At 48.0% G+C, this 14,666-nt stretch overlaps 1 pseudogene across 1 annotated transcript; it reads left to right on the top strand.

Annotated features, from left to right (window-relative positions):
• The first annotated feature begins 2,289 nt into the window (after positions 1-2,289).
• Positions 2,290-3,219, top strand: LOC310786429 (transmembrane protein 231 pseudogene; annotated as a pseudogene). The gene has a single exon. The product of its transcript is annotated as a transmembrane protein 231 pseudogene (transcript).
• Positions 3,220-14,666: the final 11,447 nt, after the last annotated feature.

Genomic DNA, 14,666 nt, shown 5'->3' with positions numbered 1-14,666 from the left:
CTAGCATGAAATAAAGTATTCATTCTCTGATTGCATATCTCCTCATAAGCAGAGTGATTGGGACACCGCTGCACCTTAACAACCTTGTAATTATCCAAAACTGCCACAATCTAACGGCAGCGCCACAATCTAACGGCAGCGATGCATGAAAATATGATCGTCTAAAGAGTCTGTTGAGCCCCATGTGCTCATCTCAGCCAAGAACAAATGAACTCAAATCTCGAGAGGGATAAGAATTCATAGAATTCACACTTTGAGACTTTTAACAAAGAGGGGCACCGCGGTTCCAGCCATGCAATCACAAAGAGTCATTCAGGGGAAATGATTAAATTTCATTTTCAGCGGTTTTAAAACTTAAGTGCAAATTTACCATCCGCCGAGTCCGGCTTGGTAAAAGTTTTCCACTGTTGCTCGGGTTTTAGCGAGCTGATCCCAAAACACATTTACTGATGCAGATCTACACACAGGCCATGCACTATCACCAGGACGCACACGCACACGAGAAACTCTGGACAAACTAACTCTCCACAAAGCTCTCCAATTATAGTATTACGATTATTTATTATTATTATTATTATTATTATTATTATTATTATTAGGTGTGTGTACTGTCACAGCGGGATGGGGTGGAGGGACGGGAACATCCTGTGCTGTTGAAAAGTAGATCTGAAGTGTAAAAATGTTGGCACCCCTGCTGTACACACACACACACACACACACACACACACACACACACACACACACACACACTTGAATAAATTATTTATGCCCACAGTCCACATAAATACAAGTATGCAAAGGACATATACTAATAGTGCAATCAGATATTGGGAGTGTCATAACCCGGCACTGTGGGTTATGGCAAAAGAAGGGAACAGGACGCAATGTGCAAAGTATTTATTATAATAATGTAAATAAATAAATGTAGAAGGTAAGTATGGAGTGTTGATCTGTAGCGTCAGTAGTGTCAGTGTGGATGTGTGTGGATAGTGGAGTGTAGGGTGTTTGTCAAGTTGAAAATAAAGCAAAGAACAAAACCAAGCTGCAGGTGCTGGCAGGAGGGAGAGAGACAGACTGAGAACCAGGAGCTTTTAGAGTCTATGGAGCACCGGGCCCAGCTGCTCCAGATCTGGTCAGCTGCTCCTCCATGATCAGCCAATTAGTTCCCCAGTCATCTCTTCTGGCAAAGACAGACAATATGAGAAACCAGCACACGCACAGACAGGCAAGGCCATCACAGGAGTCAGTCAGGTACATAAGTGCCCAAACGGCAACCGCAATAATGCATACACATAAGATAACAACACACAGGATGATGACAGGCAGGCAGATGATGGCAAGTCGACAAATACAGTTCCACTGTAAGACATGATAATGGTCACGGATAATGGTATCCACTTGATGGCTATAAAAATCAGCGCCTTCTGCATATCGAGCGGCTACCGATAATAGCAGTTATTGAGCAATACCTCGCTCTCTCTCTTCTTATCACTCTAAGCATGCACTTACTACCTGTCACTCAACTACATGTACTCCTTGGTTGCAGCATGCCATAGTTGCCATAGTAACACATACGTATGACACAACAGAGATACCATTGTGTTTCTCTTCAAGATTCAATAGGAATCTTTCTGCTTCAATAACCAGCACAGATGCACACGTAGACCTGGAGTTACTTTTAATCAGATGCTCACCAGCTCGCCTCGATTGGGCGGTTTTCCACCAATTGGGCTGTTTTGGGTTGCATTGTGTTGGGTGAACAGGCTTGGGATAGGGCGATCGGGCTGAAACTTTCAGGAAGTGTAAAGAGAACCCGTGTAGGTGACCTGACGGAGCCGGATTTTTTTAATTAGGGCAGATTAATTGCCCTAATTACCTAATAATTGCCCTAAGGCTGATGCTATATACGTTCAGTGATGATGTCATCAGTGATGATGTCATCAGTGATGTCATCAGTCTGAGGCTATAAAAGTGATTGGATGGCGTAGCTTACTACTACAGTAACAAGCTAATATAACTAGCAAAACAAACAACTTGGTTGCCTCATCATACGCAATTTAATTTCGTAAGCTAATAGATGCCGTTTACTCGGTCCGAGTTAGCTTGTGTTTGGTCCTTATTCTGTAGTCTGAGCGGTTGCTAACATTAGTCTTCTGTGTTAGCATCCATACTAGCTTGAATGTTTCCTAGCTGAGCTGACTGACTGTTGCTCTTGATCCACAGCACTACTCCCAACTAATTGCAGGAACAAAAGCTTGCTTTTCTACACCAACTCTTGTGTATTTTGTCATGCCTTTCTATGAAGTCTATTCTCACCCGGCTTTTATTCGGTACAAAACCAGCGTTTGCTCGAAAGCCACTCTGTTCCTGGTGTCTGCTTTGTGCCTGACATACATCCCGCCTCTGCTGGTCGCATACAGGAGCCACGGTTTCTGGATCAAGAGGAGCACCTATGAGGAGCAGCCTGTGGTGAGGTTCCAGTACCAGATTCTCCTGGTCGCAGCAACCAGCACCAAGGGAGACTACGTGGCCTGGAGCACCTTTCCACATTTCAACAGCATGCAGGGGGCCAACCTCCGGATCCCATCCGTCTCCGTGAGGGAGGAAGACCAGAACCAGGACGGGAAGTTGGACCGCCTCACTCTCCGCCTGCAGCTCCCTCTGAAGCCTGAGGAACATCTGCACGGCGTGCAGCTGCTGCTCACCTTCAGCTACCAGCTCTTTAGGATGTCCACGGTGGTGATGCAGAGCCTGGCCTACCTGCAGCACTCGTCCTCTGTCCCCGGGGCCCAGCTGTTCGTCAGCGGAGACCTGAGGCTGCAGCAGAAGGCGCCCCTGCCTCACCGCGGACTCTACAATGTTTACAATGTGTCAGTGATTGACGGCTCCAGCCCCTTTGCCGGTACGTACGATCTTGTCAACATCATTGGGGCCTACCAGGACAGAAACTTGACCACAGTTCTGTCCTGTCCCAGTCCGGTCTGGACCGTGGGACGAGCCGCCGGCTCGCCCTTCCAGCTTAACGTGGAGATCCGCTACCCTACGGAGGTCATTAGCTATCGGCCCGGGTTCTGGGAGACCATCAAGTTTGCCTGGATCCAGTACGTCTGTGTTCTGCTCATCTTCCGCTGGGTCTTTAAACGCATCCAGACCTTTGTTTTTCAGAACCACGTCCTACCCACCATACCCATCCCACTGGGAAAGCCACACCTCTCCTGATGGAGGCAATGCTTTGACTTGTATACGAGAACACTGCAGCACAATTGGTGATACATCATTATTTCTATGGTAGACAAGGACAGCTCACTGCTGGACCTGAGTAATGGCTGCTTTGTCGTAAACATAGGAGGGAAAGGGATGGTGTAGGAGCCAATTAGCGCACTTTCTGTAGGTGGGGACCGGCCCCTTTGTTCTGGCCGTGTGTTCAGCTCGGAAGAGCCAACAGTTTCTGACCTGATTATAGAGGCTAAGCCAATGCTTTAAGCCAGGGGTCCCACAAACTTTTCAGACCAAGTACCACTATGTACCATAGCAGACCTCAGAGGGACCAGTCGGATACAAACAAATAACATGTGCTGATTTAACCAAGCAATAGCATCAGAAAAGGCTAAATAAAAACACAAGGCTACTTAGTTCCAGACACACACACACCTGCCAACATTAGGCTGTGAAAAGGACAGACCCTTTGAAAATGTTTTTTTTCCTCACCAGAATACTCGCCTAACTTTGGAGTGTTATTTAGCCACCTTCCTGACAAGCTATAACATGACATGGTTGGTATCAATCAATGCCTTAGTTCTTCTAGTTTCATATTCATATGATACCAGAAACTTCACTCTGGCTTTAAAACAACCGGCTACAGCCTTTGGAAGCACATTTTCAAAATTGCGATATTTCCGAAAATCAGCCCAAGCCTACTCCTCAGGGTTAATGTTTATATGTAAAATAAAAAGTAATCCAATGCCCTCTGGCAGAGCACCAGGGAGAGCCCCGCAGACCACAGTTTGGGAACCAATGCTTTAAGCCACTGAGGTGCTGCGCCAGAACCTAATTCATGTCGTTACCTTGTTTGATGAATTAAAGTCGGAGACAAACTTCATGCTTGGATATTTGTCCTTTTTTTGTGTTAATCTTCCTTTCCATAAACTCATAACACCTTTCGAGTAGCTAGTATATAATTTGTGATGTCACCATGATGTCACTTGAGCACTCAATGATGATGTCATCAGTGAGTGATGTCATCAGTGAATGATGTCAATTGGTGATGTCACCAGACACTTTGTGAAAGATTCAGCCTCATCACACGCAAAACACACACTAGACACTTCGCATTCTTATTATAAAGATTATAGACCTGCAGTTGCTTGGGCAGTTTTGTGTGCATTTTGACGGTTTTTGAACTGGTCTTTAGACTGGAAACCATCAGCTAGCTGTATATCTGGCAACACTGCATGGTGTCTCCGTTTTTGGACGTATGGAGTTTGGAGTATTTTTTTGCAGAATTGAGGTTGAGAGCATATTAAAAAAAGAGAGAGAGAGAAAGAAAAAAGGAAAGGAGGAGCCGTGCTGCTAAGGAGCTCTCTCAGCCGAGCGCTTATTGAGTGGCCGGGTCGTGATTCCTCCAGCTAAGAGCATGGCTGCTGCTAAAGCGCAGCTGGGCTGAGAGATGAGAGTCCTGAGAGAGCATGTCAGACGCAGCACCTGCACTCTGCGCCTGAATAATGCACTCCGACCACAAGGACACCTGCTGTACCCCCGTACATCTGTGGCCCTGTAGGCACGGGCGCACACACACACACACATGCACACACACATGTGCACACACACACGCACGCACGCACGCACACGTGCACGCACGCACACAAAAGTGCACACACACACACACACACACACGCACACACACACGCAGACCTACACACACACACACACACTTACACACACGCACGCGCGCACACACACACACTCAAATATGCATACATACGCAAAAGCGCACGTGTACGCACACAAAACCACACACACCTGCTGAGCCAAATTAAATGGCCCTAATTGGAGTTTGGGGGCAAAGCTGCAAGTTCATCCGTTGGAAAACAAGACTCGTTATCGCTCCTCTCAGCTCGATTTCTATAGACGGCCGTGAGTGAGCCGATCTTCATTGAGTATTCACATACAACCCACACTACACAAATCCCCCCTCACTCGCCCTGCCAGCCTCCTGAGAGGGAGCTGATGCAGGCAGAGAGAGAGAGAGAGAGAGAGAGAGAGAGCACATCTTTTATTTGATCTGAGCAGCACCTCAATACTTGGCAGGGTCTCCGTGATAATATATCTAGTAGGCTAATGCTTGTTGTCTCGCTGCAGTGGCGCCGCATGTAAAGTGGGACAATAAACAAGCTTATTGTACTCCCTTCAGACTGAAAGAAAAATCACGTTATCTTGACTGCAAAAAAATACCAAAATCCCCAAAGCTGTCATCACCTCAATTATTGATAGCTCCCGTCATTCGTCACTGATCAACATGGATGTCAGACTAGCAAAGGTTGCAACAGGGAGAGGGAGGGAGGGGAGATCTTTTATGCTTTCTAGGCTGACAACTTGAAAGCAAATTACATGAGAGAAAGCCTTGCCAAGAGAAGGAAGAAGCCGATTCCAACCTCCACGTGTTTCTTATGAGTGCACTTTTATACTTATACAAGCAGTGTTTCAAGGAGTTGGAATCAAGAGAGAGAGGACGAGGAATCAAAGAGAATGTGGAGAAAGAGTGAGTGAGAGAGAGAGAGAGAGAGAGAGAGAGAGGAGACAGAGGAGACAGAAGGGAAGTAACTTTGTGCCACTTTTTGCATTTCCATTCACTCGGGTATTGTGGCGTCCTGCGCTGGAGCATCGCTACAGCTCGCCTCATCAATACTGGATGTGAGATGTGTCTCTATGCAGTGTGGGAGCTGTCAGTTTGCCCAGCCCAGGGACAGACACACACACACACACACACACACACACACACACTCAGGCAACTGTATACTAACTCAACAGCCCCTCAGTCAAATAGCAATGTGACGTGTCTACAGCCTTGGAGGGCTTACTGTACAGGACAGTATATATGGACTCCAGGCTTTGTTAAAGTGTTTTGGTATGTTTCCCACCTCAGGTCGTCACTTGCATATTGAATGACCAGTGAACACAGCAGGAAAAAAAACTATCCACCTCAGAAGAGAGGAGGAGGTCCGGTCCCGTGTAAAGAACGCAGGCGAAGCGATTGAAGGAAGGAGTGAAGCCATCCCCCGGAAGGTTGCGGCGTTCCCAGCATGCAGTGCCCTCAGAGGTCCCGGCATGCACTGCTCTCAGAGGTCCCAGCATGCACTGCTCTCAGAGGTCCCAGCATGCAGTGCCCTCAGAGGTCCCAGCATGCACTGCTCTCAGAGGTCCCAGCATGCACTGCTCTCAGAGGTCCCAGCATGCACTGCTCTCAGAGGTCCCATCCATAGATATATATAAAGGCTGGATGGCTTAAGGCGGAGTCACCAGCGTCGTTGAACTGCCGCCATCTTGCTACAGTGCCTTTCTGGTACGTTCTATGGTAGCTGGTGACCTGCACAGACAAAAATACTCATAACTCGCTGAAATCTTGACGGATTTACAAACGGTTTGGTTTATTACAAGCATATTCCGTTCCCGAGATAGACCAAAAAAAAAAAAAAAAAACTAAAAACACTATTTTTTTGATGAGCTCCAAATTACACCAAAATTAAACCGAAGCATCTATGCCATGAGAGGGATTCAGGCACAAAGTTTCATGCAGTTTCATCCATTTCCCTAGGAGTTATGATCATCTGATGTTGCCATACTAACCCAACAACAGATGCTCATAACTCCTAGTAGCTCCCTGTAGCAAGATGGCCGCAATGCGACGACGTCGCTCTCCATTGGCCGGCAGCGCGGGTAAGCTATCTAGCCTTTATATATATCTATGGTCCCACCATGCACTGCCCTCAGAGGTCCCAGCATGCACTGCCCTCAGAGGTCCCAGCATGCAGTGCCCTCAGAGGTCCCAGCATGCACTGCCCTCAGAGGTCCCAGCATGCACTGCCCTCAGAGGTCCCAGCATGCAGTGCCCTCAGAGGTCCCAGCATGCACTGCCCTCAGAGGTCCCAGCATGCAGTGCCCTCAGAGGTCCCAGCATGCACTGCCCTCAGAGGTCCCAGCATGCACTGCCCTCAGAGGTCCCAGCATGCAGTGCCCTCAGAGGTCCCAGCATGCAGTGCCCTCAGAGGTCCCAACATGCACTGCTCTCAGAGGTCCCAGCATGCACTGCTCTCAGAGGTCCCAGCATGCACTGCTCTCAGAGGTCCCAACATGCACTGCAGGTCCCAACATGCACTGACCTCAGAGGTCACAGCATGCACTGCAGGTCCCAACATGCACTGCCCTCAGAGGTCCCGGCATGCACTGCTCTCAGAGGTCCCGGCATGCACTGCCCTCAGAGGTCCCAGCATGCACTGCTCTCAGAGGTCCCGGCATGCACTGCCCTCAGAGGTCCCGGCATGCACTGCCCTCAGAGGTCCCAGCATGCACTGCTCTCAGAGGTCCCACCATGCACTGCCCTCAGAGGTCCCGGCATGCACTGCTCTCAGAGGTCCCAACATGCACTGCAGGTCCCAGCATGCACTGCAGGCCCCAACATGCACTGCCCTCAGAGGTCCCAGCATGCACTGCAGGCCCCAACATGCACTGACCTCAGAGGTCCCAGCATGCACAGCACTGCCCTCAGAGGTCCCAGCTAGAGACCTTTAATATTAAATCGAGACACTTCCAGTCACTTCCTGTTTCTGTGCCATGGAGGTTTCGCCACTGCCACGCCCCCTTAGCTGACTGGTCAGCCAGTTTCATACCACAGTCAGCCAATCACAAGCTGATAATCACGTGTGAGAACACAAATATTGATTGATTGCTTATTAATTGGTTGTTGATCATTATCGACTCTGTTCCATAATGATCTATGACCGAACAGTCGATAATGATCAACAACCAATTAATAAGCAATCAGTCAATAATTTCACTCTCACAACGCCCATTTAGAAGACTGGAAGAGTGCCATTTCGTCCAATTGACGGAGCCTGCAGTGGGGTGTCTATCTATTAAAGGTCTCTGTGGCAGCATGCACTGCCCTCAGAGGTCCCAGCATGCACTGCCCTCAGAGGATGCGGCTTTCCGCTCAGCTGCACTGATGTGTTTCAGTCCGACGCTCCTCTCTTCTGCAGGTCAGCCGCCCTGGGAAGGCAGGTGTGTCTTTTCCAATAGGCGGAGACATAGCACGTGTGAGAGAGAGGCATCATGCGTGTGTGTGTGTGTGTGTGAGAGAGTGTGTGTGCGTTAAGGTGACCAGACGTCCCCGACTTTCGGGGACAGTCCCCGTTTTTGGTGACCTGTCCCCGGCTGGAGCTGTCCCTGAAAATGTCCCCGATTTTCTACTGGCGTCTGCGGCCGATATGACTCTAGCTCTAGCAGGCTCATTATTAAATCTCGAGTGAAGATACTTACAGGATATGACTGTAAGACCTACAGCATCCATTGGGACCAACAATGCCATGCTACCTTGTCGGGAAGGAAGGGGGCTAAATAATGAATTTTGAAAAACCGGCATATGGTCAATTTCAAAGGGGACCCTTGACCGTTCTCATCTCAAGATATCTGAATGAGAATGGATTCTATGAGTCAATGTTTTGATTCAGGCATCCAACAAGTGTTTGTTTACATGTTCTGCTGCAGCTCTTTCACTAGATCTTGAACAATGAGGAAGCAATTGGGACTCCACCGAAAATACTTTTTGAGATCTGAGGCTTTTCATAAAACATCTGGCGCTGTAGGTTCGGACGGCCAGGCCAATGCTGCTAAGAACACAGTGACATTTTGTAAAGGGGCACAGTGAATGACGTGTGTGTGTGTGTGTGGGGGTGGGGGGGGGGGTTGAACTGTTTATTACAGTACAACGGCCATGGACAAAATAAATGAAACTGGAATCATCCCCCTTTATTATTTCATAGGTAATAACATTGGATATTTTTATGATATATTGATTGCCGGACTGGAAATGTCCCCGATTTTCATTAGATAAATCTGGTCACCTTTAGTGTGCGTGCGTGTGCGTGCGTGTGCGCACACGCACGCTTCCACCCCCGGAGGCGTGTGAGGAGGAGCGCAACGCAGTATTTTGCGTGACGCCCGGTGCTTTCTCGACCCGTTTCTAACCTCAGTTGTAGCACACGGCCTCTCTGATCGCCAGCAGCCTTCTCCCCCCCCCCTGCATCGTCCTGCTGCACAAAGGATGTTGTAGCGAGGCGCGTTGGGCTGCCATAATCCATCTGTTTGGGCTAATTATCGAGTGGGGAGTGGGCGCGCCGCAAATGGGAACAGCTTTTCAATTAATCATCAATGGGGCCGGGGGGTGGATTTGGGTGTGATCCCTGCGTGTCGCAGAGGAATATCCACCCAGGTGCTGGAACCAGAGAGGCTGTCTTTTCCATCTTGGAAAGGACGGGGAGAAAGAGAGAAAGAGAGGAGAAGCGACTAGGAGAGGCAGACATAACACCCCCCCCCCCCCCCCCCTCTGTAGCATCGTTTTCCTTTCCAAACACAATGGGGCAGGCTGATGTTTGAGTGAACGCGGGCCAAAACCAACACGGCAACACGCAATTACGGCGCTAATAAATGAGGACACGGTTACAGCAGCGGCATGTGGACACGGCCGGGGACGGGGACAGGGACGCGGGGGCTGAGAGTGACATATCGAGGCTATCGGCGCCATGTGCTGGAAGCAGACTAATGGGAAGCGATTTGGGGTTGGACCAAGATATAATTACCGTCCCCACCTCTCCTGTTCAATGAGGCCTGGGGCCTCCGGGGAGACGCCTATTTCAGGCAGGTAATGGAGAGCCCATGCCCAGGAGCAGATGATCAAATTGTCTGCAGCGCGGCAGCTTTTCTGCTCTCTTGATTGTCCCCAAAGACGTAAAGAGCTGACCCAAGGATTTTGCGCCGTTTCTTTTATTTTTCTTTCTATTACAGCAAAGCCGGCTTTACAAGCAAAGCTCTCCCCAGCCATCGGTGCTGTGGTGTGTTGGTTATGGTGGTGGTGGTGGTGGTGGTGTGTGTGTGTGTGCGCGCGCCCCCGTGTGTGTGTGTGTCGGTGTGTTGGAGACCGTAGCCGAGCTGTGATTTATGTGTTGTCACGGTAACAGGAGCGTAATGAAGTTGTTCTCGCAAACACACGTTTGGGCTCCGAGGGGCCAACTGGTACTGCTGGGAGAGAGGAACACATACACATGCATAGCCAAGCAATCACAGTTAGAGAGAGAGAGAGAGAGAGAGAGAGAGAGAGAGATCACTGATGCACACGATCCTCTAATGAATGTGGTGATAAGTGTGACTTTACTAGTGAGAAGTTTACCCCGGGTGAAAACGTTGGGTCAGAGTTCATACAGTAGGTACACAGATCAGGATGCAGTAATGTCCCTGTTCATTCCCATCGGTGACACACGTGCACGTGTGTGTGTCACCAAGGCAAAATGTGTGGACCTTATTTATTTATTTATTTAATTAATATTCATCCGTTTACGCGGAGGTCCTGCTTTCACACTGTGGAGGCGAACTGGAGAAATAGCTTCACGCGCTGCACAGCGGCGCTCCATTGTTCAGCTCGACTTCGCCAGTAGCTATGCGAGTGCTGCTGAGTGGCGGTTACCATGGCGGTTTGTCCCTATATTCTCCAGCTTTCATTTACACAGCACATACTGGGCCCAGATCGGGCTTTTCTCCTCGGTGGACGAGGTCAGAACGTGGTTGTTTTAACCCACATACACCTTACTCCACCCACATGACATATTGAGACAAAGTGACGTGCAGCGCGCTCTGTTCCCCGGGTTACATGCTCTGTGTAAAGATATCTCTAAACATAATTTACAGTATATGTGAGCAGGGCTTCTTTTTGCTGTGGACACCTACTCAGCTTCTGTGCTTTATCTCTCACACTGATCGTAGCGTTTGTAAAAGCATGCCATGGATTTACTGTGGGAAACCTATGGAGCGGAATAATACATTTTTGTGAAAGGTTGCATAAAAATGAATTCATGACAGGCTTGTGCAAAGCGGTATGGGTCCTAACTCGGATATCCTGCTACACACACAATGAACAAGTGCACCACTGGTATGACAGCTAATGTATTGCAGGTTGCACAGGAAGATATCACACAGATCGAGGCAATGGATTCCATAGATATTTCCTGGCGACGGAGTGACAGATACAGTATCTTTGTATAGGCGGCACAAGGTCATTGTACACACGCAATATACTATTCTATTGCACTGACTATAGATAAGGGTTTAACAGACACCAACAAGACTGTGAAGCGACGACAACAAGCACCTGACTTCTTCCTGGGTGTCCCTGCAGGGCGTTACGCGCAAATCCACCCGGTCCCTGTACATGCTACATGTTAGTTGTGTGGTAATAAAACACCAACAACAATAACAAACAACCAGTTTGATATAATAACGGTCATATTTGAGTCATGCTCTTTCCATAAAGCCCACCAGCTTTGATATCTGTTGGCTTTATAACGATATTATATAATATAATATAGCATGAGAGCCAGTGTGTTGTGGCGAATATATCCCGCTGATAAGCTGTTATCCCACGAGGCCGCAGATATATGCCACAACACCACGCAACCCACTCCAATAACCCATGGCCATGGGTTATTGGAGTGGGTTATTGGATTTATACAATGGCTGTGAACCAATCAGATTGCTTGATTTGAGAGAGCCGTTTTATAAATATATATAATATATACATACACCCCCCCCCCCCCCCCCCCCAACACACACACACACACACACACACACACCAATGCAAGGGAATATTGCATTCTACTTTGCAACTAATGCACAACTTTATACCAGTCCCACTACTCTAACTGCACAGTTGCCGCTTCAGGTGAGCGTTCCTGTTCTGAATGCATATTGGCTCATCAAAGGCTGTTATTGACTCCTATTCTTCTTGGGCTTCAAAACAAACGCACCTGGAGAAAGCGGCCCCACCCCTTTAACAATGTGCAGAGTTCGGAAAGAAAGCGCTATGCTACAGAGATCAGGAATGACAAAGAGCATTCCTGATCCAGACGGATTAGGAAGAAAGAAAGAACGAAGGAAACAGAAAGGTTACTCTCCCGCGGCTTTACATCTGTGTCTTTGCCTGGAAAAGTGGATATATCCGTGTAGATAAATCCATGCTACACAGCGATCACATTGTTTGTTATAATTAAACCCCACCCCTCCCCGGTGGAATGTGAAAGAGATCCGACTCAATGAAAACAAGTCACAGACTCCCGGCGGGTTGTTTGTATTGTCAGTGATGGTTTATCAATACGCAGGATCTTAATCTTTCTCTCTCTGGCACTCTGGGGTCCCCGGGCCTCTTCCACATCGACCTTTACACACTGGCATTACAACGTTGAGTGAGTGACTTCAGCTGCGCCGCCGAGAGATTGTCTTCAGATCCCCGCGGAAATTAACTTCAACACCAATGTTTTTGCTCCCTGTGACCGCGTTAATGGCCTTTAAATGAAGCCGTAAAAAGGAGACCCCTTAAATTTTGCAATTACCCGTAAAAACTTTAATGGTCGCACGATAAGTCATTGAAGGCGTGCGCGCGCTTGGTATTCCGCTTGTGGAGAGAGTGCGGTATAATAAGTGCCTCGTCAGACACATAAGGTCAGCATTGATTCAAGGACATGGGATCATCTATCATATATCGTAATGAGGGTCGAGGGCGTGGATGATACGCAGGCGCTCTGTTTTGATGGGAAGAGGGCAGCGTATGAAGGGTTGGTCGAGCAGCCCAACAAAGGCATTTTACCTTCAAAACACAACGGTGGCCATATTGGAAAACAACAGCCATCTGGAGGTATTCCATCACCATCATAAACTCTTCTCCTTGGGTTTAACTTGCGTCAACGGGCGCCTTGACACCAGAGGTTAGCCAGGTGACTGCGTCCCTATCTACAATAGAAGAATGGGACTCCCCCTCCCCTACCTCCCTGCTGGCCCTGAAGACTATCACGTTCAGGCATCTACGCCTCGAAAAAACGCTCCCTGTCCAATGTCCCCCTTCATCCATCACAGCCCTTATAATGTCCGGAAGACATATGCTGCAGCAAGGGCCATCTTTCAGGGGTGTCGCAGGTTGGGTCCCCCATTTGTTTTTTAGCCATAAAGTTCCTCTGATTCCTTCGGGTAGCCCCAATAGAGGGCGATGAAGCTGGCAGTTAAGCCTTTCTAAACAAAAAGACAGCAGCACTTTGGCAGGTTGGCCAAGAATAATAATAATAATAATAATACCTTTATTTATATAGCGCTTTTCAAAACAAGTTACAAAGCACTGTACATACAGATTAAAAAAGGCAAAAGGCAGACAATACATAAAATTGCATACAATTAAAAGACACTAGGTAGACATAAAATATACATGTAAAAGTGTAATAATGAAAAACCAGGAGGAATAAAACAATAAAATCACAATAAGATCAATAAAAAGCAAGTCTAAAATAGTGAGTTTTTAGATGTGACTTAAAAGAAGACAATGTGGTCGCTTCCCTGATCTCCTCTGGGAGGTCATTCCATAACCGGGGAGCGTGAACAGAGAAGGCCCGCTCACCTTTAGTTATAAGTCTGGATGGAGGAATGGCCAGGAGTGACCTCCCAGAGGATCTCAGGTTGCGGTTTGGCTCGTAGGGGTTCAGGAGGTCAACTATATACTCTGGAGCCAGTCCTCTACAAGCCTTAAAAGTGATCATTGGGATGTGGGATGCCACATCTGGAATAAATAATATACCTTGTTTTCCTTTTCGAGAAGAACGCACTGCTTACTACACGCCTTAAAGCATGTCTCTGCCAGTGATGGGGGATATGTGGAACTGAATGACAAAATGGCCCTCATTCGTCGAGCTATAGTAGGATAAAGTGTCGTAGGATGTTAAAGTGGGCGGACACTCATTTCACTGCCAAAGTCACTATTTATCAATTCAATCGAGCTCGAATATCTGACCTCTGCTCATTTCAAAGATCTATTCGCCTTGGGGGGGGAAACTGTTGGAATTACTCTCATTATGGCTGCCACAGATATTTTGGTGTTAAGTTTTAATATCTTTATGGCCTGATAATTAAAGCTCCCATATGCCTCTTTGATTCTAAAGGAGTTGGATGGTCTATTCTAAACATACTCTGACTGGCTTGAAGCAGCCTGGTGGACTTAGCTCTCCCATTGGTGCCGACCATTTCAGTTGGTGCTGGATGGAAATCCCATTCCGCTAGTCCCTGCAAGCTCTGCAATTGGCTCCGACCCGCTCTCACTGCGGCTGCGTGCCATATATGGATTTACTTTCCGCTCCCCCTGTGTCGAATCTGTGGATCTCAAATGCCTCTGCTGCTGTTCGTGTAGAATCTGCCGATCTCAAATGCCTGCGCCACTGCCTTTGAAACAATAACAACAGCAGCGCTAGCCACTAGCTCATTGCTACAAGCTGAAAACGATTGATGTGTGGACTGTGCAATGAAGCCAGCCTGTATGTTACTTTCGGTGGATGGCTGTAAAGGTATTAAACAGAGCCTTTTTCCCCGCA

Source organism: Poromitra crassiceps (genome assembly GCF_964638095.1).
Source record: "Poromitra crassiceps genome assembly, chromosome: 12".
In the NCBI taxonomy this organism is placed as follows: Eukaryota; Metazoa; Chordata; class Actinopteri; order Beryciformes; family Melamphaidae; genus Poromitra; species Poromitra crassiceps.
This window is presented reverse-complemented; position numbering and strand designations above follow the sequence as displayed.